Source organism: Protopterus annectens, chromosome 2.part2 (assembly GCF_019279795.1).
Source record: "Protopterus annectens isolate FY-2018-M chromosome 2.part2, PAN1.0, whole genome shotgun sequence".
Lineage (NCBI taxonomy): Eukaryota > Metazoa > Chordata > Ceratodontiformes > Protopteridae > Protopterus > Protopterus annectens.
The window spans coordinates 335,121,079-335,132,140 of record NC_056730.1 but is presented as its reverse complement, the minus strand read 5'-3'; the positions used below and the strand labels follow the sequence as shown (position 1 = coordinate 335,132,140).

The 11,062-nt window shown below is 35.6% G+C and overlaps 1 protein-coding gene across 1 annotated transcript in view; it reads left to right on the top strand.

Moving 5' to 3' along the window:
- The first annotated feature begins 2,386 nt into the window (after positions 1-2,386).
- LOC122795624 (baculoviral IAP repeat-containing protein 1-like) overlaps positions 2,387-11,062 on the top strand; it is a 799,118-nt gene continuing 790,442 nt past the window's right edge. The window contains exon 1 of the mRNA XM_044063892.1: positions 2,387-2,503. The gene's annotated coding sequence lies outside the window, so the exon portion shown is untranslated. The remainder of the gene's footprint in view (positions 2,504-11,062) is intronic.

The following is an 11,062-nucleotide window of genomic DNA, read 5'->3' as shown; positions in this document are numbered from 1 at the left end:
TTAATTGAAATAGTCCATGTAAAGATGTTAATTATAATGGGACAAACTCATAGCTACTTTCTGAAACTGGTCACTTTGCTTTCACCCTCATGATTCAAACACAAAAGGCATAAGTAATGTTTAACATGTTCTATAATTTGGCATGCCTTCTTTCAATGCTTCAAACTTCCTATATTTTTATGTCTTTATTTAATTTAGTAAAAAGTGCTAAACAGGACTGCGAAGAAGAAGGAGGAATATAACAAGGAATTAGGGAGGGAATAGGGACACCAATTAGGTTTATATAACATATCTACTAATATATGCTAGAGATGAAGCTGTATGTAAGTAATTTAATCCGACTGACTCAGGCAGCCGATATAGTAAATGTATAGTAACAGGAGAGAAGAAACGCCACCTGAAATAAATATTTCAGAGTAAAATGAGAAAATCTCTAATTCAAAAAGGACGTTTCACATAAAAATAAAAACAAAATGCTGCCTGCTTTCTAAAATATATAATTCCAGATAAATTCATATAAAGTAAATCAGGGCTTAATTAGAGTAGTAAGTGAAACTTGCTACAGAATTAACTGACAAAAGCAAGTGAGTTTAAAAGGATGCCAAGACAATCCATGAAGGGAGGCTGCAGCCAGCTTACTAATGTTTATGGAATGGCATAATGGTATATGGAACACATAATCTATGGTCCATGTGCATTTACAGTCATGTGTGGAAGCAGTCACATAAAAATGTCTAGTATGACAAACCTTTGCATTACTGCAGTTATGTTATTATGTGGAATTTATACCAGTACTACTAATGTCTGAAAGGGATTTACCCAAACATTGCTGTCTCTCCATCTCCATGTATAATATTTGTTGATACCTTAAAATTCATTGTTCAAAGTCTGGTATAATAGAAGAACTCTAGCAATATGTGACTCCTGGGCAACCTCTATAAGAAAGCACATCTGTTAGTACTTTTAAATTAACTAGTTGGTATTAAGATCTGATGTTACATATGACCCACGCTGAAATGAAGGATGGCACTTCAAACATTTTGCATAGAAGAGGTGATTCTGTCCGAGAAGATGCAGAACCTCACCAAAAAAGATGTAGAAATACGGAACCCAAAGAACTGAAGCAAAGGCACAAGGCTCAAATCAAACTCTTTTAATATAAGCGCTTGAGAACAAGTCTCCCACCTTCCTCAGACAAAGTAATACAAAAAATGTGACATCATAATTATTATTAACAATTAAAGGTTCAATTAAATAATTAATTAATTAATTAATTTAAAAATCAATTTAAAAATGTATTTGAAAATTCCATCTGTAATCATGATACAAATATTGTGCCATCATTTTGTTTTATGACCAGTTATCAGTTTGATTTATGAATGATAAAAATGCATTTTTTGGCATTATTTTGATATGTTGTCATTTTTATAAAACACCTTCATTGTGGTTGGAGCCTTTATATATTTTTACACACACACACACACACACACATATATATATATATATATATATATATATATATATATATTTTATGAATTGGTTATATTCATGGTTACAATGATATTGAGTTTTATAATCATATATACATTTCTTTGGTCCTGCTTGCTCACACGTGTTTGCTGTTTTTTCATGTTTGTTCTCAAGCTTATTTTCATTCTTAAAGCAAAGTTTGATTCATAAGGGTCATAAAACAAAATGATGGCACAATATTTGTATCATGATTACAGATGGAATTTTCAAATTGATTTTTAAACTGATTTTTAAATTAATTAATTAATTAATTTTTTAATTGAACCTTTAATTGTTAATAATAATTATGATGTCATGATTGATTAGAATATTTAACTATTTGTATTACTTTGTCTGAGGAAGGTGGGGAGATTCTCTCTACCGAAAGCGCTTATATTAAAAGAGTTTGATTTGAGCCTTGTGCCTTTGCTTCAGTTTCATTTTGGCGAGTTTCCTTTTTGTTTCTTCATTAGTTGGTGATGTCTGTAGGAACGGAACACCTGAGCAGAGCAATGATTGCAACAGGAATGGCAGACAGCCTTTGCTTTGGCAAAACGGAGATTTTCCGTCAGTGATGGAAGAACAGCAGCAGGCGAGACCTACTTCCACTGTGCCTTCAAGTTCACAGTCTGACTTAACTATATTGGTCAATTTACTTATGGCCAAAGTAGACAATTTGTCACAAAAGGTCCAGGAGGCGAGTGGCAGGAATCTTCATTTACATGCACAAGCAACAACCGAGATGAATGCGGTACGCACCTCTCCTAGTCCAGGAAGAGGAAATGCGTCTTCATTTAGTGCAAGCAGTGAGAGAGCTTTGGAGCCGAGACAACAGAGGGCAGGGAACAATGCGAGTGGCATAATTAACTTTCAAAATATTTCGACGAATGAAATAGAGGGTTCTTCTATTCCAACTGTGTCTTCACTTTTGGCGAACAGGGATTTTTTCACATCAGGACATCCTGCTGCATTAGTAGATGCCCGCGATGAAAGGGTGAGTTCTTTTTTGGATAATCTCAACATATTTGATACCAAACTGTTCCGCTGTAGGACACAACAGTTGGAAATATCCTATCTTCGTGAATGTATCACTAAGCACATATTCCCTAAGGGTTTGCGCCAGTGGCAATACCCTGCTGGGATAATTAGGAACTCGGAGTTCCATAAGCAACTCCTAGAATTGTTTGACAAACAGGGGATGGAATTTATGGAGTCGCTCATCAATTTTTACCTCATAGAAGTTGGATCATTACAAGATGATCTAACTAAACTTGAACTTTTATTACAACAGCATGTAGAATTCTCGAGATACAGATATGATTATCTCAGAATACTTTCCAGTATAGAAGCCTCAATTGCTAAAATGCTGAACAATAAAAAATGTAAAATTGAGAGGGACATCACAGAGTACCAAAATCATAGGGCTTACCCCCTACCACCATTGGGGCAAGTTGCTGCCTGGAGGCTGCAACCTGCAGAGGAGGAGATGACTTCCAACCATGACTTTCAAGAAATGCATGAGGGTGAAGAATCAATAAAGCGGGTAACAGCCATCATAATGGGTCTAACGCAAATAATACTAACAACAATACCCGCCACTTGGAAGAAGGTGGGAATGAAGTTGAATTTAATCAGGGTTTTTACAGGGACACTTCCACGAGGAGGACAACGTCGAACAACGACGCCAACCATCGAGGACGCAATCAGAGGAGGAAGAGGGGCAATCAACGGAGGCATTGACACCAGTTCAAACTGATTGCCCTATTGACTCATCTCTCATAGAAGGACCCACTATACTGTGTAATTCTCATGGTGATTTTAAGATTTACAATTACACAGTTTTAACAATAGATGAGAGTATTATTGATTTTTTTGCCAAAGGGTTGTCCTTTGTCCCTGATAGGAAATGCAATCTTGTGAACACCATAGTGGATTTAAAGCTTTTTGTCAGAAAGCTCAATCTAGCACATTTACTTGGGAACACTCCCTCACTGCTTAGCACCCATAGGGTTTCTAGCATTTTTAACCCACCACTCAATGGCACACTTAATGTTTTTGAAAAACTCTGCGAATTAGATTTGCGGGCCATGACAAGTACACAGCATCTCCCTTATGGGGGGAAACAACACGTTGTTTCTAACATCAACAACAATGAACTGGCGTTCATCAAATTACTTAATGATTGCCAAGTTCGGGTCATGGCGCCTGATAAAGGGGGTGGGTTAATCTTTATGGACAACTTTATATATGAAAACAAAATGTTGTATTATTTAAATTCAGGTCCTTATTTACCATCAAGTATTAATGAGCTCAATATTGCTTATGGTAAAATCAAGAATATCTTAGATGATCTATTTTTAGAGGGAACAATAGATAATGATCTATTACAATATCTCACTATATTGGCTCCCAAGACCCCAACCCTTTTTGGCTCTCCCAAAATACATAAAAATTTAGTAGATCCCCCTTTCAGACCAATAATTGATGGAAGGGGTTCGATCACGTATGCTTGTGCCAAATTGGTGGACAGTATTCTCAAGCCCCTGTTAGAACAAGAGGTCCAAATTTGCAGGGACTCGTGGAGTTTTTTAGAAAATGTTAGTAAAATCACATTCGATCCATCTCTAATTTTCCTAGTTGTTGACATCAAGGACCTTTATAGTGTCATCCCACACAGATTGGGGGTCCAGTGGACAGTGGACTTTATGCTCCGTAGGGGAGCATCCAATGACCAGATGTACTTGGTTGAAACACTATTGGATATCATACTCTCCAACAATTTTCTAGTTTTCAAAAACAATTATTATTTGCAAACCACCGGCATAGCCATGGGCTCACCGTGTGGATGCACCTTTGCCAATAGTGTTTTAGCATATTGGGAATATGAGCTTCTTTTCCAGAATAGGCTATACCAAGAGAATGTCACTTGGTACACCAGGTACTAAGATGACATGTTTTTCTTATGGAAAGGCCCTTTAGAACTCATTTCAGATTTCATCATGAGTGTATCAGAAATGACACAGTTCCTGGAGTTTACTCACACCATCAACCGGGATGAAATAGCTTTTCTTGACGTCAAAATCAGCAAGGACTATGAATTTAATAGATTCAAGTCAACTATTTTTAGGAAAGCTACATTTTCTAACCCTTACTTACATTTCACCAGTTCCCACTCCACACATCAGAAGAGAAGTGTGGTGAAGGGACAGTTTGTCCGGGCAGCCAGAATGGTGTCCGAGACAAATGATTTCCTATCTGAGTGTAAAAATATTCACTCTTTGTTTCTTTTGCGAGGATATCCCTACGCCTTTGTAGAAGAAATCAGTCAGGAAGTCATCCTTAAAAGGGAGTCAGGGCATTTTCTACCATTACTTAATGGAGGAAACATGGATGGCGGGTTTAACAACAATAATAATCAAAACGCCATGTGTAATTTTAATATCAGCTTTCTTTTTACTTACTGCATCGATTTCCAAGTTATCAAGAACATCATTTTTAAAAACTGGAAAGTGCTCATGGATGATCAGCAACTGATAAAATCAGTTGGGGATAGACCGAAGTTTTCTTATAGATGGGGTCAGAATCTAAAGAACCTTTTAGAACAAGCTAGGGTTACATCTAATAATAGGAGATTAGGAATGAATAAGTGTGGTGCCTGTCAATACTGCAAACATATTGCAGTCAGTACTGCCATTAATATGGCAGGGAAAGAATTTTGTATAAATGGGTCATTTAATTGCAATTGCAAAGGAGTGGTCTATGTGGCTCTGTGTAGAAAATGTCCTGCTTTCTACATCGGTAAGACCGATCGACCACTCTAAAAAAAGAATGTACGAGCATCTTTATGCTATTGCAAATAGTGACCTGAACAATTCTTTGGCAAAACATATTTCTCAGAATTTAGACCATTATTTCCAGTTTGCAGTAATACAACAGGTACAACCCCACATCAGGGGGGGGGGGTCCGTGGCAGTTGCAACTAGAACAACACGAGCTTTTTTGGCAAATTTGGACAGCTTCTTACATTGTCCCAGGTCTTAATGAAATACTGTCCATTAAATGCATTCTGAAGTTAAAGGCCCTCAACAGATAAAAATGCATTTTTTGGCATTATTTTGATATGTTGTCATTCTTATAAAACACCTTCATTGTGGTTGGAACCTTTATATATTTTTACATATATATATATATATATATATATATATATATATATATATATTTTATGAATTGGTTATATTCATGGTTACAATGATATTGAGTTTTATAATCATATATACATTTCTTTGGTCCTGCTTGCTCACACGTGTTTGCTGTTTTTTCATGTTTGTTCTCAAGCTTATTTTCATTCTTAAAGCAAAGTTTGATTCATAAGGGTCATAAAACAAAATGATGGCACAATATTTGTATCATGATTACAGATGGAATTTTCAAATTGATTTTTAAATTGATTTTTAAATTAATTAATTAATTAATTAATTTTTTAATTGAACCTTTAATTGTTAATAATAATTATGATGTCATGATTGATTAGAATATTTAACTAGGGTCACTTTTTACATTTTTTGTATTACTTTGTCTGAGGAAGGTGGGGAGATTCTCTCTACCGAAAGCGCTTATATTAAAAGAGTTTGATTTGAGCCTTGTGCCTTTGCTTCAGTTCTTTGGGTTCCGTATTTCTACATCTTTTTTGGCGAGTTTCCTTTTTGTTTCTTCATTAGTTTAAGATGCAGAACCTGACATTCCCATAATATGTTCTTTCAATTGTCCATTTCAAACGTTTTCCATCTCTTACACTGTGATACAGTTCATTGTTTCATTTTTGCTAGTTTGACTAGAATGAAGAAGTACCTATACAGTACTTTCTAGATGTAAATCTGCCATGCAAGGGACTAATCAATCTACTTGATGTTTGGAACAGAATGAATTGCTTTGCATCATTGACAGCATTACTTTGTATTCTTCTCATGGCACACAGATGGCATGCATCTCATAAGGAATTTTGACACTCATATTTTTAGTAAAACTGTAATACTAAATAGATTCAGCACAAGGGCATGTCACTTATTTCATCTATGCCTTCTGTTTCAGATCATTGCCATTCTATGCATAAATAAACAGTGTGAATGTGCATTTTTTATAAAAGTCTCACTTAGACATTAAGCATTCTTTAAAGGAAAAAAATCATTTGAAAATACTACCCGCTGTTCACATTTTTGCTCTTACTTTCAGTTTTGATCTTAGTTCTACCTTCTGAGGTGTAGGTAAATATAATGTCTGGTTAAAGCAATTGCTTAACACAGTAGGGTCATGTGTGTGCTGTAATCGACAGATTTTGTTAAACAAATTGTGGAGGAACTGGATGGATATGGGTGAAACGTTTTAATGAAGCAAAATTCCACCTATCAATGATTTCAGGGAGGTGATGGAGCATTGGTGGTTTAGTTTCCTTCCATGGAGATATGCAGGCAGAACTTATCCACTGTAAGAATTGATATGACTTTAGAATACTGTAATGAACTGGAAATAACTAGTAGAAACTGGAATGAGACAGGAACTAATATCGTTATCTGTTAATTACCCAAACTTACAGTCTCTCCTTTATAGGCCAAATACTCTTGTACCTTTTATAATAAAGTCTCCACACACTATAGTTTGCTTAAAAATGCTTTATTATGTATAATATCTGAATCAAATCTTAATTTCCATAGCTTCTGCACTCATAATACTGTCCATAAATTCTGTAGTGTCTCCAGTAACACTGCTGATAATTATCTCCAGTTTCTGCACACATGTTCTGATCCTCCTGCTCATATTCAAGTGTCTGTACTGTAATGATTTTCTGCATATCAGGCCAAATAAACTAACTGCGTCTGAAATATTTCCTAATAATAACAAAACCTTGTAAGTTTCTACAAGCCGCTATAGCCTTGGCTTCCAAGCCTTGTATCATGCAAACAAAATGTGTTGTACTTTATGCACTGCACATTCTGTTCTTATCAGTATTCTTGACCAAAGGTTATTTTCACTGATTGAAAGTACATTCACTAAAACTGTATGCATACCGTGAAGGCCTGCTTTAATATGGCTACATTTCTAGACTTATAAAAATAGAATACTGTATTTTTGTCCAACAAAATACATTTAAATGAAGCGTGACCTTACAACTCCTCCTAAGATACCAGAACACACACAGTATCTCATTCTGTAGTTACTTTAAAATATGAACTATAAAAATGAAGACACAGGCCTAACCTTACATTTTCAGGCCTATGAAAAGTCTGTTCTGCTAACTGTATTTATGTAGGATTTCTTCTGTAACAGTTGTCTCTGAAATTACTAAAATGGGATTTACTTCTATAATTACTTAATAAAACTATTAATATGGTCTGCGAAGTATACTATAATGATCACTAGAACTAATATAAAAAAGTGTTATCTGGTAAGTAAACTTGTAGTTTTAATTTGGACCACTAGGTGTCACTTGGGCATTTATGGTCTGTTCAGCTTGAAGTCTTTAACTTTATGATTAATTAAATTGGGCAATTTTTAAGGTGGTGTAATTGGCAAACTTTCTTTTTAACACCTATAATATATGTATCTTGAAGCTTAGTTACCATATACTGTATTAACTTACTTCTGTAAATCTTTAGCTATATTTGTTACTAATAATCCTATTTACCTTTTTAATTTTTATTTGCTGTAATAGATGACTGACTTTTAAATTTGTGTCTTAAATATCCTGTAAATATCTATGTGCTGTAATAGTAGAAACACTTTTACTAAAACCTATGGTTTCTGTATTTCATATCTATACATTTGCATACCCTGTTAGTGTCTTTTTAACTTTTTGTCTACTGTACAATAATTACGTAAGGTGTGCTGTATTCGGTAAATTATTTAACAAATGAAACCTGACCTGTTATGCCTTGAATATATTAAATAACTATTACTACTTATAATTCTGTCACTTCATCCTTAAAATGAATGACTAAATAATGTGAATTGAGGTGTAATTGCATGCTGCAGACTATCTAGTAATGCTGTTAAAATGTATAACTGAGTTGTTGCTGTTTGTCTTTCGGCTTTTCCCGGTTAGGGGTTGCCACAGCAGAACTCCGGTCCGCTAATGATTGGCAGTTAGTTTTTTTTTTTATGGTGTCGAGTTGCCAGCTCGACACCCAACCTTCAACGAAGGCACACCCATTCAACGCATGTCTTTTGAATGCCCACTCGACCCCGGGGAAGACATGCAGACTCCACACAGAAGGCATGGCCAACCCGAGAATCGAACGGGAGAACCTCTTGCTGTGAGGCAACAACACCACTGCTGCACCATAACTGAGTATGAATGTTATATTCTGAAATCTGACTGAAATGTACTATACTGAACTTATAACTGAGTATGAATGTCATATTCTGAAACTTGACTGAAATTTACACTGAATATGTAAAATTAGCTGTGTATAAATGTTATATTCTGGAAACTAACTTAACCAATACTAAATGAATACGTTTTCTGTCAGTGTTACCTTAACACAGATAAAAACATAAACTGAAATCTGGTAAATGTTGTATTCTGGAAAATAAACCATCACTGGAGGAATTTTTTTCTGTCAGTATAATTTGAACACATATAAAAGCATAAACTGAAAACTAGTACTGTTATGCAATTGTCTGAAAACATAAAAAGAGTTTGCATACTTGCTTTAACTCTAACCTGCATAAATGCACATCTGTTTTATGTACATTTTAATTTTAAAGAGTTTAGATAACAGAAGCACATTTAAACCAAAAAAAGTACTGTTATACAATTGTCTGAAAACATAGAAACATTTGCATACTTGCTTTAACTCTAATCTGCATAAATGCGCATCTGTTGCATACACATTTTAACTCTAAAGAATGCTTATCATTTAGATACCTGAAGCACATTAAAACAAACATTGAAGTCTGTCTTTCTGCAGATACTTAACCTGTGCACCACAACTCTTGCCAAGTTTAGGCCTTAATCTACTTTGTCCCAGTCACTGCTGAGGTATTGGAAGAGCCTCCATAGAGTCCTAGTGTCCTTTGATGAGTCTGTTGTACACTTAGGCCTTCCAAATCGCCCCTTTCCTAGCTCCTGTACAAGGCTGGGTGGCTGATATAATAATTTTCTTGACTCTATTTAAACATGTATTCTGGAAAATCAACCTGGAAATTATTTAAATATCTAAAACTGACAGTGTGTCTTTTGTAGCAATATCTGCAAAGCACAAAAAGCAGTATCAAGTGCTTAACATTTGCAGCTTTAACAATTCCAAATTCATAGCATTGCTTGTTGCCATGACTTTAGTTACATTTTTCTGCATGAAATTAATATTCTGCTAATAAACTCTTGTAAGTCTGTAAGCAAGCTGATAATGTACTATAGTGAACTAGACCAATGTTACTAATAAATACTACCCAGGATTCAATAAATTCCCTGTAGGCTTCATGCACAGCCTATATGGAGTTTACATATTTGTGGGATGGTGCGCAGTGCATGGCTTAATGAGGGGCGGCATGTCTAAGCTAGGTTTCATGACTGGAAACAGTGTTGCCAGCCAGAAAACTGTGTAAGCAACCATGGATATCAATATCTTGCAAAACAGAGCACCTATGGTTTGCAGATTTGTGTAGAATGCCACTATGACCACTAGGGTTTCACAGATAGCTGTGAATCTGTTAGTTCAATATATCTCCAAAAAGGCCAACATAATGCAGGAACATTTAACCAGAAATAGGGATTTAATTGCCATAGATGTCCCATAGACAAGTGATAGAATGAAACTCGAACATACCTGTCATCCCCCTTGGGCAAGATATGGGGACAAAATCATAGATAATGGAGGGACAAAGGCCCGAAATAAGGACAGATATTTAATACTGCACGTTCAAACTTAAAAAACTGATAGAATGAATAAGATATACATTAGCATGAACTGCCTGAAGGACATAAAGTTTGAAACTCAAATGTCAGTCATCAGTTTCTGACTTCACTATGAAATGACATGCCAATGATTTTCCAGAAAACAAAAACGTAATGAAGAAAAGATCAGAAATATGGCACAAAATCTGGACATTCTGCACAAATCAGGACGGTTGAGAGGTATGCACTCAAATATATGCAATACTGAGTCACATCAGTGCTGAGATCATCCCAGTGATATGACAGATAGTCACACATTTGTTAAGGAAAATATCTGGACATCCTAGTAATATCTGGACAGTTGAGAGGTATGAATGTGAAGTGTATGGTCCAAACACAGTATAGGACAGCTTGCCTACAATGCAAAGTATTGTGCTATCCCATTACTGGCATTCTGTACTGAAAATGTGCTAATGATCTGTAACAGGACATGGGACTGCCATGTAAAATGATACTCAGGGGAAGTGTGGGCATTGAATAGGGACACACAGATGAATCATAGGAATGAACACAGGGAAAGAGGCCAGGTGAAACTCCCTCATGTACAGCAGAGGAGGGCATGTCAATGTAGCAGCAACACCAAGCACATACCTATATGGTACA